The sequence below is a fragment of the Canis lupus genome, chromosome 15 (assembly GCF_048164855.1).
Source record: "Canis lupus baileyi chromosome 15, mCanLup2.hap1, whole genome shotgun sequence".
Classification (NCBI taxonomy): domain Eukaryota; kingdom Metazoa; phylum Chordata; class Mammalia; order Carnivora; family Canidae; genus Canis; species Canis lupus.
This window is the reverse complement of record NC_132852.1, coordinates 8,096,872-8,118,304: the sequence shown is the minus strand read 5'-3', so window position 1 is coordinate 8,118,304 and position 21,433 is coordinate 8,096,872. Positions and strand designations below refer to the sequence as shown.

At 38.7% G+C, this 21,433-nt stretch overlaps 1 long non-coding RNA gene across 3 annotated transcripts; it reads left to right on the top strand.

The window, feature by feature from the left end:
- Positions 1-17: 17 nt before the first annotated feature.
- Positions 18-20,383, top strand: LOC140604613 (uncharacterized). 3 transcript variants are annotated; one of them, XR_012007426.1, is made up of 4 exons: positions 18-448; positions 1,307-1,398; positions 5,994-6,087; positions 20,033-20,383. It is a non-coding gene; the product is annotated as an uncharacterized lncRNA (long non-coding RNA). The 3 variants fall into 3 exon arrangements; XR_012007425.1 differs by lacking the exons at positions 18-448; positions 1,307-1,398 and adding exons at positions 1,938-2,091; positions 2,641-2,732; XR_012007427.1 differs by lacking the exon at positions 1,307-1,398 and having other exon boundaries at positions 19-448.
- Positions 20,384-21,433: the final 1,050 nt, after the last annotated feature.

Genomic DNA, 21,433 nt, shown 5'->3' with positions numbered 1-21,433 from the left:
TGATGTCAGAATTATCCTTTGTTCTATTTCAGGGAGCTATTTCCAGTATTTTCCATTCCTTATATTGCACTCACCTGAACAATCTGCAACATGTAAAATGACAAAACCATTTGAAAATATTCACGCTGATGTTATTTCTACAAGGCAGGCAAAGCCTGGAAGAAAATTCTGGGCAGCCAGGAATGACCCTCCAAATCCTAAGAAGCTCAGTAAGTCAAAGAGTACTATCACCATGTCTGGATGTGAACAAGGACCTCCACCTGCTGGTGTGTGACAGCCAGGGGCCCCTGGACAAAGGGGAAGCCCTCTGGGGTCATCCTTGTTACAAACCCGTGAACTCAGATGACACGGCATGTTTTATAACCCTGCCCAGCAAGGAACTTGAGACGTCAGTAGAATGAGGGCAAACAAGAACAGGGATCCCTCCCTTCTCCACTTTGATCATCCTGTAAGTATTTTTGTCCAATCTTCACATGCTATTTACTTTCTTTCTCTTCGCAGAGCACAAGAGGCATTTTGTATCTTTAGATCTTGTTCGTGGCAAATATCACAACCTCAGTGATTAATTGAGAACCCGAGGACATACAGGGAAAAGGCTACCTTTTCCTCTTGATAATTCTTCTCAATAACAATACATTGACTCATCTATCTAACAGCCTGCATTGTTTAGCACGTTATTGCCACATCATTATTACGATTTTTTTCCAACCATAAAAAAAAATATTTTTTTCCCAACCAACCAACCAACATTTTTTAATTAGTTTTAGATTTTCCTTGGTGTGGGAGATATGTTGGTTTGCTTACTTTGGGGGTTTATGACTTTGTACGACATTGTGTAGTTCCAAAGTCAAAGTAACATAAAAATGTTCAGAGAATGTTAGCTCCCACCACTGCTCCTCCTCCCTACATCCTCCCTTTTCATTAGTTTTTGGATTAACTTCCCATCGTTTCTTTCTGCAAGTAAAAGCAAGCGAACACACACACCTGTGCACACATGCACACATACACACAGACTGATTATAGCATAAACACTCTTCTGAACCCTGCTTCTTTCATTTAATAATACATCCTGGGGTTACACATAACAGTATATAAAGATATGTCTTGTCCCATTTTACAGCAGGACGCATATCACTGCGTGAATGTGTTATCCTTTATTTAGCCAGTCTTGTAATGATGGATATTTGGGGTGTTTCTTGTACTTTGCTCTTACAAATAATACTGCAATGCCAGTGCATACATCATTTCTTGGTTAATTTTCCACCAGTTCTAACCAACCTACACATATAATCCATGTGATTTGCAGTTTAGCCATCAGATAGTCCACACGAACCTAATGGAACCATCTCAGAGTTCAAGGCCGAGATTTTCCATCAAGCTTCAGAGAGCCGATCCCATGTGAGTAAAACACAAAAAGTAAACCGAGTACAGAAAAGCAACTAAGACTTGCGTGATCTACCATATGGGAAAATAAATCCTATGAATTTAATAATAAATTAAATGAACGATGAAGTAAATCCTTCGTTATACATAGCAGGCTGAACGGTCCACACATCTAATAAGCATTAAATAATAATTATGACAAAAGAAATGCTTACAAAATTGCATTGTACTGTGATCCTTTAAAATCCACTTCCGAGCAATAACTGGGAATGCAAACTATGGTTTCTCTGATGTAATCAAAACTAGACTAGGGGAATGTGTTTAGGGAAAGTCCTGGTGATTTTTGGGACAGACTTTTAGTAGGTTCATTTCATCACCTTAACTCGTTTTTACTCACTACCACATAAAATAGCATTTTGAATAAAAGAACATGAACCTAAGTGTTGCTGATGGTTCCATGTTTGGTGTTTGCAAAGAATGAAACTTAGGATTTAATTTGAGGCCTCAGATGAAGTAAAGGAACTGAGATGTTTAAGCATTGAACTATATCTAATAATTTACTTTTCAACACGGTGGAAAGCCCTGGAACATGTTCTCTCCACTAGACTTTCCTACTTGCTTTAATGTCAAATGTCATCCAAGACGACATGCTCTTGTTAAGTAACAACAGACTATGCAAGCTGAAGATCTATGAAAAAGACAAGCGAGGTAATTCTATTCGGTTTATGGGTGAGCTGATCTGCCCCACAATTTCTGCACACCTGTAACTGAAAGAGTCAGTAAGAGTGTGGGCTTTGGAAGATCAGTGCCTGAAGTCATGAGGGAGTGATGCCAATCACAATTTGAGTGGCCTTTGCAAAGTTACTTAACATCTTCAAACCTCAGTTTCCTCATCTGTAAAAGGGAAATAATGGTTTGGGTACCTGGGTGGTGCAGTGGGTCAAACATCTGACTTTGGATCAGGTCATGATCTCAGGGTTGTGAGATCGAGCCCGGCATTGGGCTCTGCGCTTGTCTCTCCCTCTCCCTCTGCCCCTCCTGCTCATTTTCTCTCTCTCTCTCTCTCTCTCTCTAATCAATTAGTCAACCTATCTTCTTTAAAAAAAAAAGAAAGAAAGAAAATTAATGGCAGCACCCAATCTTACATGGTTGTTGGGACAGTTAAATGAGCTGCTGTGTAAAGCATTTGCTCTTGGAACAGATTAAGCACTCCATAAATTTTAACTATTTTAAATTCTAAATTATCATTATGCTTAGGGTCATCGAGGAAGGGAAGTTGGTGGACTCACCATAAACTGTGTGGCTCACCAGCTTTCAGCATGGCAGAGTGGGAACACGGATCTTCTATGGTAATACAGGCTTGTGGCTGATGCTAAACCAGTTCTCTCCAGATGCATGGGGGGAAATGCACTCACACTCACTCTGCTGGAGGGCCCTGTGTGACTGGCCCCCAGCCCCCAGTGGAAAGTGCTGTTTCTTTCTGACGTCCTCCATCAGCAGCTCCTCTTCTTGCTACAGAACAGCTTTAACTTTGTGTACCTCACGGCCTTCTTGCCACCCGTACTAAGCCTAGGGTAATCTTGCTCTCCAACCCTCCTTTCCCTCTGTCTTGTATTCTGGAAGACAGCTGGGAAGGTGTGAGTGTCACCTCATGCTTCAAACTTGAACAGACCCTGGGGAAAAAGAAGCAGGATGCTGGCCAGAATTCCTCAAATATTTGGGTCACTCGGGTGGCTCAGTCGGTTAAGTATCTGCCTTCGGCTCAGGTCATGACCCTGGATCCTGGGATCGAGCCCCATGTTGGGCTCCCTGCTCAGCAGGGGAGCCTGCTTCTCCCTCTGTCCCTCCCCCTGCTCATGCTTTCTCTCTCTCTCTCTCTCTGTCTCTCAACAATTTAGAATCTTCCAAAAATATTCCCCAGATATTCCCTTCTGAAGAATAGAGATATAAAGAACATATATGCAAATAAAGAATAAAGAAGGAAGATAACGGAAAACACATGGTGTTTTAAGGAGGGAAGGAGAAAAATATGTTAATGGCATAAAAGACTTTGCTGGTGATTGATCTAGGTGCTACACATAGCATTTTATTCTTAAATATAGAATTCATGGCTGATGCTCTCTGGGAATTTAATTAAAAAGGTAATGATTCATGCTCACGGGGAATTCTTAATCTAGTTGAGAGGTAAGATTTAGATTGAAGCCAGTTCCCAGAAATACACTCAAATCACAAAAAAGTCCATAAGCACTGCTGAAAACAAAACAGAGTCAGAAATATTAAATCCAGGAATACTTCCTGGAAACAGTGAGTTTCACAGGGTTCCAGAAAAAGAATGGCAGGAGTGTATTGGACACAATCTCGGGTGGCAGGAAACTCATGAGCACAGAAACTCTGACTTTCATCATCTCTTGCTGTCCCCTAGACATCCCTACACGCCTGTGCACATGCACGCACCATGAGATGCTGGGAGAGCAGAGGGGAGGGGCAATCATTTTCTTCTTCCCTCCTCTGAGAGCATTATGACTCTGGTTTCAGGGAACTGTAGAGGATTATTACTAAACATGTTCTATCTCTCAAGTTCTATCAAGTTCTGCATTTGGTTTTCATCTAGCCTTTGGAAGATGTTGCCTTAAGGCAAATCTACTTGGAAGGACTGGGGGCCCCAGGTCAGGGAGAGGCTGCGGGGTGGCGGGATGGACTACATGGCACATTTTACCCCTTGCCTGTGCAAGGTCAACCGGTGCACTTGTGACTGTGTAGAGTAAGAGGGATTAAAACAACATGCTTTTATCGAAAACCAAAGCCAATGGTTAAGCAACTATTAAAGTGAATATTAACATACCACACCTTGAAAAACGGAGAAAATTAAGTAAAAAAAAAAAATTAGATTATCTGAACTCCCCACACATTTAAGAAAATATTTTGTTGGAACATTGCATTTTAAGCTATAATAGGCATGAATATTAGATGAGTGTAACTATTTCTCTCGGGACATGGAGGGCAGCCCCCTGTTATCACTCTAATGCTAATAAAAGAAGACTTTTCACTTCCATCATGATGAGAACCCAGAGGTAAGACATCCCAGCTCCTAGCTCGGTAATGTACCCTTTGGATTAATTTAATGATCAACTCACACAAATTAAATCTTGCAGAAAGCCAAATCTCCTTACTATTAAAATTCAATTTTGCTTACTTTTATTTCATTTCAATTGAATTTACTTTTGGAGTTTGTGTCCTCAAAAGTTTCCTTAGGGAGTTTTTTTTTTTTTTTTTTAATTTTAAAAAATTTATTTGAGAGAGCACGCACAAGCAGTCGGTAGGAGCAGAGGGAGAGGGAGAAGCAGACTCTCCTCTGAGCAGGGAGCCTGACATGGGGCTTGATCTCAGGACCCCAGGATCATGACCTGAGCTGAAGGCAGATGCTTCCCTGATGAGTGGCCCAGGATCCCAGGTATTATATACTTTGATTGAAACTATAGCAATATGAGTATAGATGTAATATATCATAGTATAATAACACATTATTTAAATTCAGAGGCTTTCCAAAGCCAAATCCCTTAACAGTAGCAGATTGGAGTTGATCCAAAGTGTGGTAGAAAATGCTGACGAACTGGTTGGACGTCAACCTGCTGTTCTGATACAACGTCACTAGTCAAATTAATCTCACCGGTGAGACGGTATTACCATTCTCTATGGAGAAAATTTCTCAATGTCAGATATCTGTTCTAATTTGAAATCACATTTTCCAAGCCTATAAGCTTAAATTTTCTTTTATTTGGGTTTGGATGATGTACATATTCAGACAAGACTTTTTAAAAAATCTCACCATATTATATAATCATATCAAACTAGGATTCAATTTATTTTATTTTATTTTTTTGTTAAGGATGTTTGCATCTTTGTTCATGAAGAACACTGGTCTTTTTCTTACAGTGTTTTAATCAGGTTTTGATATCAAAAGTACACTGGCAAAAAAAAAAAGTACACTGGCTTCGTGAATTGGTAAATGTTTCCTTTCCCTAAGTTTTCTCTAAGAGTTTGTGTAGGGTCAGTACTATTTCCTCCTAACATGTTTGATAGAATCCACCCCGTGAAGCCATCGTGGTGTGAAGTTTCATAGTAGAAATGTCTTTATTAATGAACTCAACTTCTTTGATAGGATGAGGCTCTTCTGATTTCCCATTTCTTCCTGCCCCAATTTTGGTGACTCTTGTCTTTCAAAGAATCTGTCCATTTCTTCGAAATTATCAAATTTATTGACATAAGGTTGTTTATACTGATCCCTTGTTATCCTTCCCTAGAGTTGGTATTGTCTACTGCTGCAGAGACAAACACTTAGAAGTTTAAAACAAATATTTAACATCTTGCACAAGTTCCTGAATTCTGGGTCAGAAATTCTGAAGTACGTCAGCTGGGTGGTTCTGGCTTGGAGTCTCTCATGAAGTTGCATGCAGTCGGAGTCCAGCTGAGGCTCCAGCCATTGGAAGGGTTGACTGGGAACGCAGGATTCAGGGCGGCTCACACAGGAGTCCGACAGATTAGGATTGGCTGTTGGCAGGAGTTCCTTGTCATGTGAACCTTGCCACTAGGCTTCTGATTTGTGTTCACAGCATGACGGCCGGCGGCTCCCAGAGTGAGTGAGCCAATGCCAAAGAAGGTGGGCGACACAATGTCTCCAAGACTTGACCTGGGGAGTCACACTTGGTAAGTTCCCCAATATCTTTTGATTGGTTGTGCCTGTTAGCTCTATTCATGTAAAATAGAAGTTCTCAGAAAGTAGGAACACCAGGAGGTGGGAAGGTTGGGGCCATCTCAGAGGGTGGCTCGTAAGGAACGTCTGTTACTCAAGATGCAGAATTCCCGGTATTTGTGATTTGTGCTGTCGTATTCTTTTTATTTTTTTTCTCCTTAATTGGTCTTGCTAAAGGTTTCTTTAATTTTACAGATATTTTCAAAGAACCACTTTTTGGCTCTAAGTTTCTTGATTTTTCATCTGTTTTCTATTTCCTAATTTCTGCTCATTGTTTTCTTTTCACTTTATCTCCTTTATCTTACTTTTTAAGGTGAAAGTTTCCATTACCGATTTTAGAATTGTCTTCTTTTCAAATATACGCACTTATGACTCTAAATTTCATGGGACATCTGGGTGGCTCAGCTGGGTGAGCATCTGACTCTTGATTTAGGCTCAGGTCATGATCTCAGATTGTGAGATGGAGCCCCACATTGTGCTCCATGAGCTCATGGGGGAGTCTGCTTGGATTCTCTCCCTCTCCTCCTCTCACTGTCCCTATCCTTACCCACTGACTCACTCCCTCTCTATATAAAATAAATAACTGAATCTTTAAAAAAAAAAAACCAAACCTCTAAATTTCCTCTAAAACATTATTTAACCTATAGCCTCCAAATATTGTCACACTGTGTCTTTCATTCACCTCAAAATATTTTCTGATTTGCCTTGTGATTACTTCTTCAAGCCATTCACTATTTAAAAATGTGTCACCTAATTTCCAAGTAGTTGAAGGGTTTACTCATATCTTGCTGATATTTATTTCTAATTAATATCACTGTGCTCAGAGAACACATTCTGTAATATTTAAATGTTTTAACTTTACGGAGACTTGATCTATGGGGAATTTACCATGCGCGCTTGAAAAGAATGTGTTCTGCTATTGAATGAGTTGTTCTAGAAATATTTATGTCAAGTGGTTGATTATATTAAGTGTTCTATATTGTTATTGATTTTTGGTGGTGGTTGTTGTTCTGTGATTTGCTGAAAGAGGATTGTTGAAATTTCTAGTTAGGATTTTTGATTTTCTATTTTATTTGGTTTATATGTTTTGAAGGTGTTTTTAGGTGCATACCAGTTTAGGTTTGTTACTCCTTCTTAATAAATTCACCCCTTGGTCATCATAAAATATCCCTCTTTATATCCAGTAATATCGTTTGTCCTGAAGTCTACTTTGTCTCTTACTCATACAGCCACTCCCTACCCTGCTTCTTCGTGAATAATATTTTCCTGCTATATCTTTTTCTACCTCTTTTTTTTTTTATTATTAAAACCCTCTATTTCTTCATAACTAAGTAGGTTTCTTTGAACAAAAAACAGGGTTTTTTCCTCCTGGTCTGACACTTTTGTATTTTATTTCCATTAGTACCCATGTCTTCATTAAAGAGGAATAGAGAGGGACCGGACCTGGCAAACAAGAGACAAATTACCATCCTAAAAGGTTGACCAAGTCCGAGGGATTTAAGGGCAGGCTGATGGTCTGCTGAGAGTTGTCAAGGAGGTCAGGACCTTGCAATAGCTCAGGAAGGGTAAAGTGTGCGATTTCAGATATTGGGCCACCAGCAGTTCTGCAAGGGCTGGAGAGAAGCGTGGAGCTGGCCAACGGTCTCCTTGAAGCAACTTCCACCTGACTGCCCAAGACCAGAGAGCTGCAACATTTTCTGTAAAGGGTCAGAAAGGAAATATTTTAGATTTTAGGGGCTGGATTTTGCCCACTGAACCTAGTTTGCTGATCTCTGCCCTAGATCATTCTCTGGTCCTGGTCTGGTTTTGGCCTTTCATGTCCATTTCATTTCTTCTCCACCATCAAGAAACTAGTTAGCTATTTATTGCATCCGTCCTGCATAGAGGCAACACCTCCAGATCTTCCTTGCCATTCCCTTTGTCCTAGCCATGCTTTCCCCACCTGCCTCTGTGGTGCTGTGTGCAGGTGAGAGCCAGTGGACCCCGCCCCCCGCCTCCCTCACCATGGGCTTTCCAATAGGTGCAAGGCTACTGTCTATTTCTATGCCTGGCTTTCTATGTTGTCTGTTTCCAATGCCCTGCTGCTTGTTGTTGTCCTTCTCCTGCAGCTCTGTCTCCTCTAAACAAGTTCAATCCAGTCTAAGCCATCTCAGGAACATAAGGGAAGTTAGGAAAACAAAATGGAGGTGATTCCTGGATATTCTGGGAGGTGACAGCCTAAGGCAACCCCAAATCAGCTTTGTAAAGGCCCTATTTAGACCATCTAATTCATTTTCAGTGAACTTAAGTTTTAAGTTAAGACTTAAGTCTAAATTAAGTCTTAATTTAAAGTCTTACGTTAAGACTTAAGTCTACCATCTTACTACTTACTCATATTCTGTTTGTCATGCTTTTTGTTTCTTTATTCACCTGCCCTCTCCCTCACTTTTTTGGAATGTTTTTGGATGTTACGTTTTTAGCCACTGCTGAATTATTGGCAATTCTAAGTTTTTTTATGGTAACTCCAGAGTTTACTAGGCATCTTTAACTTATAACTGTCTTCATTCAAATAATATGACATGATTTTATGTATAATCAAAAAAACTATGTACATCCAATGTCCATATCCCATCCTTTGTGCTAGAGTTGTCATGCTTTTGTTTCTACCTCCATTATAAAACTCAACATACTTTGTTTTATTTAAACAATTATCTTTTAAAGACATTTAAATATCTATCCACATATTGTGCTACACATTTAAGAACAACACATTCTCTCAGCTTTTTTTTTTTGATCTAAAAATAATTTATTTCTTTCTCCTTAATTTCTTTTTTTTCCTCTTCAATTTCTAAAAGACATTTTCATCAGATATTGAATTCTACACTGACTCTTTTTTCTTTCAGCACTTCAAATGATTAATTGGATTCTGACTTCCACTGTTGCTCTTAAAAGTCTCTGGCCATTTTTAACTTTGCTTCCCTATAGGTAACATGTCTGCCTTTCTTTCTGGCTTCTGTCAAAGCTTTTTTTCTCCCTAGCTTTCAATGATTTGATTATGGTATGCCTTGATGTTATTTATCATATTGGGGATTATTCAGCTTCTTGCATGTGGAAACTTCTGGTCATTATTTCTTCAATTGTTTTTTCAATTCTCCTTTTCTGGATCTTGACACCTTTATATTTGACACAGGTATTGGGGTCAGTTAAAATTTTTTACTCTTTTTCTCTCTGTAGTTTATTTTGGAAGTTTTTTCTTTTCATGTCTTTGGTTTCACTGGTATTTTTCCCCTACAGAGTCTAATTATCTAATGAGTCTATTTAATTTTTCAGGCCAGACACCATATTTTTATTCTCTAGAAATTCCACTTATTTTTTTTAAATATATCTTTCATTTCTTTAATTATTTGTATCATGTTGTTCTATAAATCCTGGAGCATGTGTATAATAACAACTTTATGACTTGGGCTCCCTTTACCTGTGTTACCTCTGGACCTGTTTCTATTGATTGGTTTTTCTTCTGGTTATGGTTTATGTTTTCCTTCTACTTTGCATATCTAAAAATTTTTTATTGAATGGTAGATATTGTTAATAAAATTATATTGATGCTCAGAATATTTTTGTCTTCCTTTAAAGAGTGTTGAGTTTTGTTTTACCAGCAGTATAAGTGCTTTTCAATAGAAAGAAGACACAACTGTAGGGCTTATCTCATATGTTCCTCTTTTCTCAGGGATCACAGTCTTATACAGTCCATTGCCCAATATTTAAAAATGGGGTTTGGGTTTTTTTTTTCTTTTTTTTTTCCTATTTTTCTAGTTGTTTGTGGTGACAGGGCAAATTCTGTACCAGTTACTCCACCATGATTGGAAGTAAAAGTCCTAAATTCATTATTGAGTTATGATCTGGCTAAATAAAATCAATTTGGTAGTCTAACTTAATATTGTTTAGTCTGAAATTTGAAGATACTATCTCATGACTACTTATTTTTTTCTGTGTTACCATGAGATATAAAAATCCAACTGGTATTTGGTTGTGAATCTTCATTTCATCATCTATATGGCAGCTATGGCATAATAATTATGTAAATCCCTTCAGAGTTAGAGCATCTTGGTTAAAGACTTATTTGTGATGCTTATTATCTGTATGGCCTTGGGTAAGTTTTTAAAATTTTCTCTGCCCTAGTTTACCATCTGCTAACTTGGGATAATCATAATACAAACTTCAAAGGATTGTTTTGAGGATTAAGTGTCTACATATAAAGTGCTTAGGAAGGTTATTTAGCATCTCCATGGATTAGTTTCCCATCTGTGATATTTTGATAATCATATTACCTACCTACTTCATAAGGATGTATTTAGGGGTAATTCTTGAAAGTATTCAAATTTTTTTTTATACCTTGAGTTCTTTCCATTTGAAATTTTCTTTAATTCTGGGATGGATTTTTCTCTCTTTCCCTGGTACTCCTGATAATTAGGTATTATAACTTTTTTATATAAAGGAACAGAGAGTAAATATTTTAGCCTTCAATAGCCATGTGGTCCTGATTACAACTATTTGATTCTGCTGTTGTATTGTGAAAGCAACCATAAGTAATATATAAGTGTATGGACATGGCTGTTTTCCAATAAAACTTTATTTACAAAAATAGCCAGTGAGCCAGGCTTGGCCATAGGCATAAGTTGCCAATGCATTGTAAACAGTAGTTACTAGACATATCACCTCCAACTCCATCCTAAATTCCTAAAGTTCAGAAACTGTGCCCTTATTTTGTTTGTATTTTTATATCTCTTACCCAGTGCCTGGCATAAAATAGGTGCTTAACTGGTGATTTTTAAGAAATATATATTTATTGAACTTCTCCCAAGGGCCAAAGCACCAGTAAAATGCATATTATGAGGTAATCCTGGCCTACTCTTGCTTTTTTACCCAAGGAAGCAAGATGGAAATGCCACTGAGGAATTAGAAAAGAAGGAGTCTATTCTAGTAGTATAAACAATCCCGCTAAGCTTTATGTTCTTCCAGCATTTGGGTCATTGATGTTTCCTTTGCACCTTGCAGAAGTAGTTTAACCTAGTCACGGCCATCTTTTAAATCCCAATTATCTGGCCACATTCCCCAGACAGGACATTACAAGTTTCCTTGATGATCATTTCACTTTGAACCTAATGGAAGGGTGGGTTCAGTTTCTGGTCCTTTAAGTGCTGGAGCCAGGACAACTTGTGCAACTGTTACGTTAATGATGAGGAAAGCAATGTATGTTTGATGAAGAGGATTTCCTGTCCCTGCCCTGTCCCCCATCCCGCCTTAACACGCCTATCACGCAACTCTGCTTACCTCAGTAAATACACCCTGATGGGACCTATGTCCCTGAAGTTCATCCTTTATCTTGGGGTCTAAAACTTCTTCACCAAAATATTTTAGAGGAAAGAGTAAAAAGTCAATCTCATCTTTAGTCAATCTTTATCTTTTTATAGATAAAATAAGATTGTTATAATGCTATAAAATGGTCATTTTTACCCAAGAGAAAGGGGGAGCCATCACAAAACATCAAGTTAATTCCATTTCTAACCTTGCCAATAAAGCAAGTATATTTAAACCAATACAAATGTTCTGAGCATGTTTCTTTGGGAAAAATAAAGTAGATGGCTGTCACAAACACTGAAGGCTCCTGTTCCGGTGTCTCTAAGTGTGTGTGTGTGCTTGTCTTGAGAAAGAAGCTATAATATAAACACACTTAAAAATCATTACATTTTAATTGAGACAGGGTTGGCACCACTTGACTGGCTCAGGTCATGTAAAAGTTACTACTTAGCCTTGTTTGAAATCAGAGCTTCCGATGTTGGCTGCAGATGCATATTCCACCTAGGGAAGCAAAAACAATGACCTGATAGCTAAGCATTAAGGGATGGGTGTTGATGAAAAGATTTCCTTGTATTATTTTCATTAGTTTTCCTGCTTGCTTCATCAATGCTTGATAGACTTAGGTGCCAAAAAGTAGAGATTACTTTGATGGAGCATCTTGTGCATTTATTTCCTCTAAAACTTGATGATATTCACCTTAGTGATATAACAGAGCATGGTCTTTACTGCAATTAGAAACAAATGGGCCGGGATGTGCGTAATCACTAAATGCCCTGGGGACACCAGCTTAGGCACAGTCAGATAAGCTCCCATCCATCTGTGGTCATTGTCGTCCAAGTTCACACATGATGCCAGCCCTCCACCCCCTGCTGTGTTGATACTCCTGTTATCAGTGTTCCTGAAGATAGTTATCTTTGTTCCACTCTGTGAACAGGACATATTTCTACTTTATGTCAGTGGGCCCCGCCTTCCAGTTGTCTGTTTTAGCTGTGCTCTTCTTCCTTGGCTTCACCCCAACACCTAACTAGCTCTATTTACTCTACACTAGGGTTTTCTAATGCATCATTTTTGACATTTTGAGCTAGATAATCCTTTGTTAGGGGTAGTGATGATTATCCCATGCATTGTAGAATGTTTATCAGTATCCATGGCCTCGATCCACTAAATGCCTAGCTCACCCCCTAGATGTGATGACCAAAAGTGACTACAGATATTGCTAAAGTTCCCCTGGGAGGGTGGCATGCCGAGTACAAAATTACCCCTGGTTGAAAACTTAATGCTATATACTAAATTAATTTTTCTGCCGATGGTATCCATAATCATAAAAATTTTGACCTATTTTATAAAGTATCTTGCTCCTAAGTGAACATTTCTTTCAATACATCATTTTAAAGGTAAGGAAATGGAGATCCAAGGTAATGAATTCAATTAACCAAGATGACATAGTTCACTGATGACAAAGCCAGAGAGTTAGGCTTTACTTCATTACACTGCTTCTTCTGACCTGGCCCCACTCCCACTTACTCTATCACAGAAACTTGTCAGCAAAGAGGTGCTACATCTTCTGCTCTGTGCTGTATAAGCAGCCATCATTAAGTGGCTAATTAGTTATCCCTTCACTCATGCAATCAACAAATATTTGAATGGCTTCTTTGTACTAGATACTGTTGTAGGTTCAGGAGATACAGTAATGAGCAACCAGGCTGTCTCTGCATTAGTGAGGACATATAAAATAAGTCAGGTGAAGAGAAGTATAATCTATAAAAGGAGATTGGGAAACAGGAAGGGACTGTGATTCTATGCAATCCACCTGGATATGTGAGAGAAGAGTATTCCAGGCATAGGAAAAGCAAGTATGCACAGGCTCTGGGATGGGAATGTGCTCATTTAAGAACTAGTTTAAGAACTAGTAAGGAGACTGTGATGTCCAGAATAGAGTGAGCCGAGAAGTGAGTAGTAGGAGATGTGGCTGGAGAGGGGCCAGGGGCAGATAAACTAGACCACAGAGACGGGGTGGATGTTGATGTACTCTGAGATGGAAAGGTAATTGTCAAGTTCAAATCCCAGTTCTTCTACTTTCAGTTCACAACCTTGGGAAGTTACTTAATCTCTGCACTTGAATTCCCTTATCTGTTATGTGAGGAGATTTGATAATAGTACTGGATAGGGTTGTATGAAGTTTTAAAAGTTAATATATGTAAAGTACTTAGGATAGTGCCTGTAAGTACTAAAAAGAAGTTACCAGTTATATTATCGACTGTTTAAAGATCATTCTTGCTGCTGAGTTTGGAACCAATTAGGGGAGTAGGGGTGGTGTAATGTGAAAACAAGGAAAATAGTTAAGGGCTTGTTACAACAATCCAGAGTATTATAAAAGATGTTTGAAGAAATGGCCTGAATATTTGGAGTATAGTTTGAAGAGAATACCAGTAAAATCACTGATGGCTTGGACGTGGAATCTGAGAGAAAAGGAGAAGTCAAAGATGACAGCAGCTTCTTTAACTGTGTCAACTAAAGTTGTTGCCTGTTGCTCGGATGGGAAAGAGGGCAGAAGGGACGAGTTTGGGGTGGAGAATTAGAACCTGTTTTGAGGAGTCTTCAGTATGAAATGTTTGTTACACATCCACGTAAGTATGCTGAATAGTTGACTCAGTTCATAAACCAGAAGGTCGGGAAAGAAAACCAAGCTGGATATACACAGTTGGAAGTTGATAGCAGATAGAGAAGCCCTTGGAAGCTGGGAGGTTGAATACAAATATATCTAAGGGGTGTTATGGATAGAAAAGGAGAGGGCCAAGGGATGAGCTCAGTTTGCCGGCTGGCAAGATAAGGAAAAGCAGCAGAGGGGAAGGAGAGAGAGTTGTGAGGAAGGGGAAAGGATTTATATATTTTTTAAGATTTTATTTATTTATTTGAGAGAGCGAGAGTGATCACAGAGGGAGGGGGAGAAGCAGATTCCTTGCTGAATGCAGAGCCCTATGTTGGGCTCAATTCCAGGACCTTGAGATCATGAGCTGAGCTGAAGGTGGAGACACTCAACCAACTGAGCCCGCCAGGCATCCCAGGAAGAGGCTTTAAAAGGGAAAAGTGTTGCTCAGGAATCCAACAGAAGAAAGTAACCCAAGGCATAAGGACCTCCAGCTCCAGTAATGTAAGGCTAAGTGTGTATATGAGGCCAACCCTACCTTTGAGAGAAACTAGGCCAAAGCTAGACCAAAGATAAAAACTATCTTCTTAAACACATTAAAGAGATAAAAAGAAAGTAGAAATTGTTTAATCTGCAGAGACACTTTCCCTTTTAATTCTGAATGTTTGATTTTTTTTTTTTTTTTTGGTTAATTCTAAGTTATGATCTGGGAAGAGAAAAAACACCAAATGATGAGCCCAGAATCTGTGACCTCTTTTACAGTGGGTATGGGCTGGTTCTGGAGAAGGTGGCTGAGGGGTCAGGAAGCTGAAAACTCTCAGAAGCTTTACAGGCCTCATAAGATACAAACCAAGGTTCTCCACGTGGAAGCCAGGTACAGGTGAACCTGTGTGCAGCTCGGTGAACCAATGAACTGTATGCTGAGTTACGATGAACCTCCGCAGGGAATCTTCTTAATTTCTAGGGCTTCTCTCAATTTATTGCTATAATTTTTTTAATATTATTTATTTTTTATTCATGATAGAGAGACAGACAGACAGAGGCAGAGACACAGGCAGAGGGAGAAGCAGGCTCCATGCAGGGAGCCCGATGCAGGACTCTATCTTGGGACTCCAGGGTCATGCCCTGGGCCAAAGGCAGGCGCTAAACCACTGAGCCACCCAGGGATCCCCAATTGCTATAATTCGTAATACCATATTTGGCACACAATAAAAAAATATCCTGGCACATGAGAAGACAATAGTTTCTAAACAGCAGAGTTACATGACAGTGGAAACAAATCCATTTAGAGTCCATGGCAATGAATTGAAAATAATGCTTCTTGCATTCCAGTAAATAAAAGACAGGATAGAGAAACAGGACAGATGAGTAGAAAATATAAAGAAAGATAAAGCAGAGTTGAAAAAAGACTAATAACAGCAAAATTAAGACAATAACAGGTGGGTTTAATAGCAGATCAGTCTGAGCCAGCATTAGTGAACTGAGCGACTGGTCAGAAGAAGGTAACCAGAGGACAGACACATGGAGTTGAGATATGGAAGAGGAGATGACAGACACAGGGAGTACAGAGTGCAGGTCTCACAGAGACAAAATAGGGCAGAAGAAAAATTGAAAATAAAAAGGGTAAGAATTCGAAAACTATAAAAATAACTTGAATTCTGACAGGTATGAGGTGATGTCTCATTGTAGTTTTGATTCCCATTTCCCGGATGATCAGTGATGTGAACCATCCTTTCATGTGTCTGTTGGCCAACTGGACATCTTCTTTAGAGAGATGCCTATTCATGTCTTCTGCACATTTCCTTTTCCATTTTTTTCTTTCCTTTTTCCTTTCTTTTCTTTTTTCTTTCTTTCTTTTTTTTTTTTTTGAGAGAGAGCATGAGTGGGGTGGGGGGTGGGGGCATAGAGGGAGAGGAAGAGAGAGAATCTTAAGCAGGAGTATTATAGCTAAGTGAAACAAGTCAGTCACAGAAGGACAAACACCATATGATTTCACTTACATGGGGAGTTTAAGAAACAAAACAAATAAGCAAAAGGGAAAAGAAGTAAAAATAGAGAGGCAAACCAAAAATGGACTGTTATAGAGAACAAACTGATGGTTACCAGAGGGGAGGTGGAAGGGGGGGGCAGGTGAAATAGGTGACAAGGATGAAGGAGGGCACTTGTGATGAGCACCAGGTGTAGTACGGAAGTGTTGAATCATTACATTGTACACCTGAAACGAATATTATTCCATATATTAACTAACTGGAAATTTAAAAAAATTGAAGCAGGATACACAGGTAGGATAAATATTTTTAAATGTACACATGAGAATATCATACTAACATTTTCCAAAACCAAAGATAAAACATTAAAAGCAGTGAGAGAATAGAATGAAAATTTTCTTCAAAGGAGCCAAAGTTGAAGGAAAAGCTGGGCCTCCTGGAAGACACAATGGAAGCCAGAGGAAAAGGTAGTACTAAAACTAAATAAAGTACTATGCCAACCTGTAATTTTGTTGGTAAAGAGGTCCTTCAAGAATGAGCATGAAAGAAAGAAATGTCCAGATAAATAAAAACAATTCACCACCAGCAGAGGTGTGCTAAAGAAATACTGAAGAGACTTGATTAGAAGAAAAAAAGTCAACAGTTGCAAACAAGGAAATGTGAGAAGGAATATGGAACAATGTGAAGGATAATCACATGGTAAATACAAGTGAATATTGATTGTAGAAAGCATAATTGTAATACATTATAAGGTTCTAAATGCAAATCATTAAAACAATTAAAAAATAAAAGTATACAATTTGGAAGGAGTTAAATGAAATCAAAGACACCTTACCTTGTCCACAATAGGGATAAAAATACGAGTCAAATTTGACTTTGATCAGTCAGGAATGCATCTTGTCATCTCTAGATGACCTTTGAAAATAATAAAACATTATATAACTATGATATTTTTACCTAATGAACATATTGAAACAAAACTATTCCCTCACCCCCTCAGCCCTCTATACCTTAGCCAATCCTCACTCAACCCTTCCACTAATGAAAGCTTTGAACAAAAGGAGTGAACAACTCTTCCAAGTGAAAGGCCTGGTTTGAGCAGATCAGGATGTAGAATCTGACCTACGGGTTTAACAGTCTAGAGGTCCCTGACAGGACCTATTTTAAGGGCATAGGAGGGCAATTAAAAATAGAAATTGGAGTGGATTTTAGAGACAAAAGGAAGGAAGAAAAAAGGAGAACCAAATGAAGACAACTTTGGGGAGTAGTATTTCAATAAAAGGGAGCAGGACTTGGAGATAGCTGGGGTTGAAGGCAAGACCAACAAAGAATTACTTTCAATATGGAGGATGGTAGAGGATGTCTGTGTGCTCACGGAAATGATGCAGAGGGAAATCCTATTATGCAGAGAGGGTAGGGGGGAATTTCAGGAGCAATCACTTGGATTTTGAACAAAGCAATGCAATGCAGTGCACAAGGAGAAGGTTGGCCTTAGACAAGAGGAGATAACTTGTCCACCAAAGTAGCAGTGACAGCAGATGGTTGCAGAGACAAGTAGGTTGGGGGACAAGGGTGGCACAATGGAGGTTCTCTTCTGATTGTTTTTGGTTTATCACCAAAATAGAAAGGAAATGAAGTAGAATTGCACTAAGGATCATCCACATAAAGTGAGACCTAGCCAGCAGAGCTATAGGTTTTTCTCTAACAAGCTGGATGCAAATACAAAAGAGAGGTGGATTTTAGCAGATATGGAATTATTTCAGCTGAGGAGAGGGTAGGGAATGGCTTTATCACCAAACAAACTGGGCAAAGAGAGAAGTGAGAAGATTGGCAAGGTGAGAAATGCTGAAAAGCTAGTAGCATCAATAGATTATAGAGCTGTTGAAATCAAAGACTCACTAGGGTTCTTCAGGTCCTTAGAGTTGACCTGGACACATATAAGGCGGTGCTGGAGAGTGGCATCCTTGACAAGGAGAGACAGGTGTAGCCCTCCAGAACGCCAGCTTGGAGGGTATGGTCAGAGCAATCAGTAAGTGGGCAAATCCACCAATCACTTAATCTTAGAATTAATCAACCAATATTCATGTAACAGGTCTTCGCCTCATTCTAAAATTCAAACCCGATCATGCTGTTATTGAAAATCTTTTAGACTATGCCTCCCAATCTCTGAACTAATTTTCCATATAAAATTCACCCACAGGAGGTAGGCATGAAAATCCTTTCATTATCTGACTTCTCCTTTCATCTGCAGCATTTCTACCCCCACACACCTCCCTGGACTGAGGATTAACTCCTGTCAAAGTACATCTGAGGGTGCTACTTTTTCTGAGAACTGCAACCATCCCCCATCGAACTGAGTTTAGACATAAGATCGGAGTTTCAACACTTGTTGCTAGCATTGCACATATGTTGTATTTTCCCTGGGGATGGCTTCCCACAAGGCCTTCCAGAAGGTCTTTGAGGACGTGCAGTTATTTATCTGTAACCCCTCCTTTTCCCACTACCATTTCCATGTATTTGTGCATTAATTGAATTACTAAGTAAATGAGTAAATAAAGAATAAATGTGCATCCTGCTTGAGGCAGAAACAAAGCAAAGGATTTAGCCCTGAGACTGCAGTCAGAAATACACACTCTGGTGTTCCCAGTGAGAAGGATTTGGGGTCGGGGGTGGACAGTTGTAGGAAGAAACCAATTTAACAACGCTTCCCAGTTCTTAGAAACATAGTAATATGTTAGTAAGAACATCAGCGCATGCAATTGAAAATTTATCAGCAATTCCAGAAAGTAAGAAACTAGAATATGGTTTCTGGATAGATTCTGAATAAATGCCAGTCATCTCTGATAGCTTTGCCAATATGTCGATCATTCAACGTTTCTGTTCATTTTTTCCCCAATCTTAAAGTGGCTGAGTTATCATTTCAGTTGTTTATATAAAAGAGGTAATTAATGTTTGGCAAGAAACTGGAAACAATGACGCTCAACTGAACCTTTATTTAAATTCTGTACAACATCTTTGGTTTCTTTTTTTTTTTTTTTACATCTTTGGTTTCTATGTTCAGCTGTTTATTGGTATCTAGGTAATTATTTAATTAGCTGCTTATTTAACGAAGCCATTTATTACTGCCCAGATAGCCATAATCAAAGGCATAATACAAATAAAGTATGAAAAAGATTGAAATCAATTCATCAACCAAATATGAGCTCCTATACAATGGAGAGATTTAATTATTTCAGGTCTGGTATTAAGATTAGCCTGATTGACTTTCTGGCTTTGATTCAACCATCCATTATCTCATTTTGAGATCAAATCTGGTGAGAAATAGTCATATCATTTGTTTTGCAGGCCTAGTGAAGGAAAAACATATTCACTTACCTACCATAGCACCTGACAAAACAAATTACTGAGTGAGATAGAATGGATTATGGTTTTTACTCATTAAGCGTCATGCTACACTAATTTTCTGTGCTGTGCTAGGTCTTAGGAAAACCAGAGTCTGGGGTTGTTAATGTTACTTAGACAGAAAATGTCATGCTATTTAGATAGAACATTTTTTTATATTATGGCATTCCCTGACAAACCATGTCATTGTGAAAATGCTTATGTATAAATTACACGAGAAAAAGACTTCCTCTCTTTGCTTTTTTCAAAAAATACACAAAAGGAGAAATGCGGACTGATGAATAATTAAAATATTACACAGTTTTATGAGACTCCAACTGAAAATATCCAACACTCGTGGCCAGAATGTGTACATTTAAATAATGTGTATTAGCAAATAATTTTAAAGTTAATGCAATGTTATTTCTACTTCTTTGGCTCCCAGTTGCATAACAAGGTCAAGTATGCCCCTCTCATCATGGTATGTCTGCCTCTGTTGTTGTTTTTTTTTTTAACCAACATTTCTTTCCATGTTTCCTCCTCCAGGCATGCAAAACAGTCCAAACCAAACCCCGCATACATGCCCTGCTCCTTCTATGATGTCACTGGTACAATTGCCTCACTTGAAATCTGAGTTAATCCCATTAACAAGATGATGTCTTTCCTAAGGAAGAAAAGAGCTGGAACGGAAGTACAAGTAATTAGGAAGAAGTTGGGGTAGAAGAATTCACATGTGCTTAAGTTGGAAACTGAACAGGAAAAATCTAAGGGGTTTAATTTTATTGGAACACGTTTTATTTCATGTGATCTTAATTAATCAGAGGGATTTTACTCCTAGACATACAGTGTTATGTAAACCAACTTATACAGTAGAACTTACAGCTCTATACACTCTAAGTGATTTTTTTTTTTCACATACAAAGTGAATAAAAGGTCTTTTTACCAATTGGAAATACAGGTGGACAATGAAATGTTCGCACCATGGTATCACTAACTCAGTTTGCTGAGTTAAGCATAAATTATGTCACTCGAAGGAGAGGACTAGATTTTCCTGGAGGGTTGCCAGTAAACTGTTTGACTAGGTATTAGAAGACCAAATGTCTGAGTTGACAGTTTTCCATCCCAGGCCTTGAATTCTGGTGATGCCTTCAGAAATGAGGAATAAAGCACAAATTCTGTGAGGAAAATAAGGTGTCAGATTGACACTTTCCCATGGCATTTTTGTGTAACCGTATCCACACACTGAGTGTAGGTGCTCTCAAAGCACAACCGCTCACCATTTTATATCTCTGCAGCCCATTTAAACCATGGCCAAAACTCAAGTTACTGGATTTCATTCAAAATATATCAACCACAAAATCTCATGCTTTAGTGCAGGTGTTTTTGTGTGACCACTTAGCTGTTGAGGATGGGCAGGTCTCAGTTTTTTCCTTCAAAACTATGGCGCAAGATGAAAAAGGTTTTCAGTTTTTGTTGGTTGGTTTTTAAATTTAAGATAATTTCTTCCACAGTCACGTAAGCTCTCATTTACATTTACAAGCTTAGAAAGCTGCCCCAGATGAGTTCTGCAAAGCTCTGCTACCAAAGTACTTCAATGCAATTCAAGGATTTCCTGAACAAAGGCTTTTGTGCTGAGCCCAAAAGCTGGATCTGCCAGGAAAATACAAAGGAGTTATAGGCACGGCTCCTACTTTCCAATGTTTATTATCTAATTGGATAGACAGAGCCTGTACATGCATGATTCGGGTTGTACATGTTTATGTGTTGAACACCATGTGTGGTGCTGTGATATCAGTTAATGTAATGGAGTGCTTGAAGAGAGGTCCAGGGGACACCAATTTATTTCCATCTTCCTAGAAGAAAGAAAGTGGGTAATGAGTATTGGAATATAAGGCATAAAAGAAGATGCTCTATCATTCAAAAGGAGAAGAGATCAGATATCAAAAC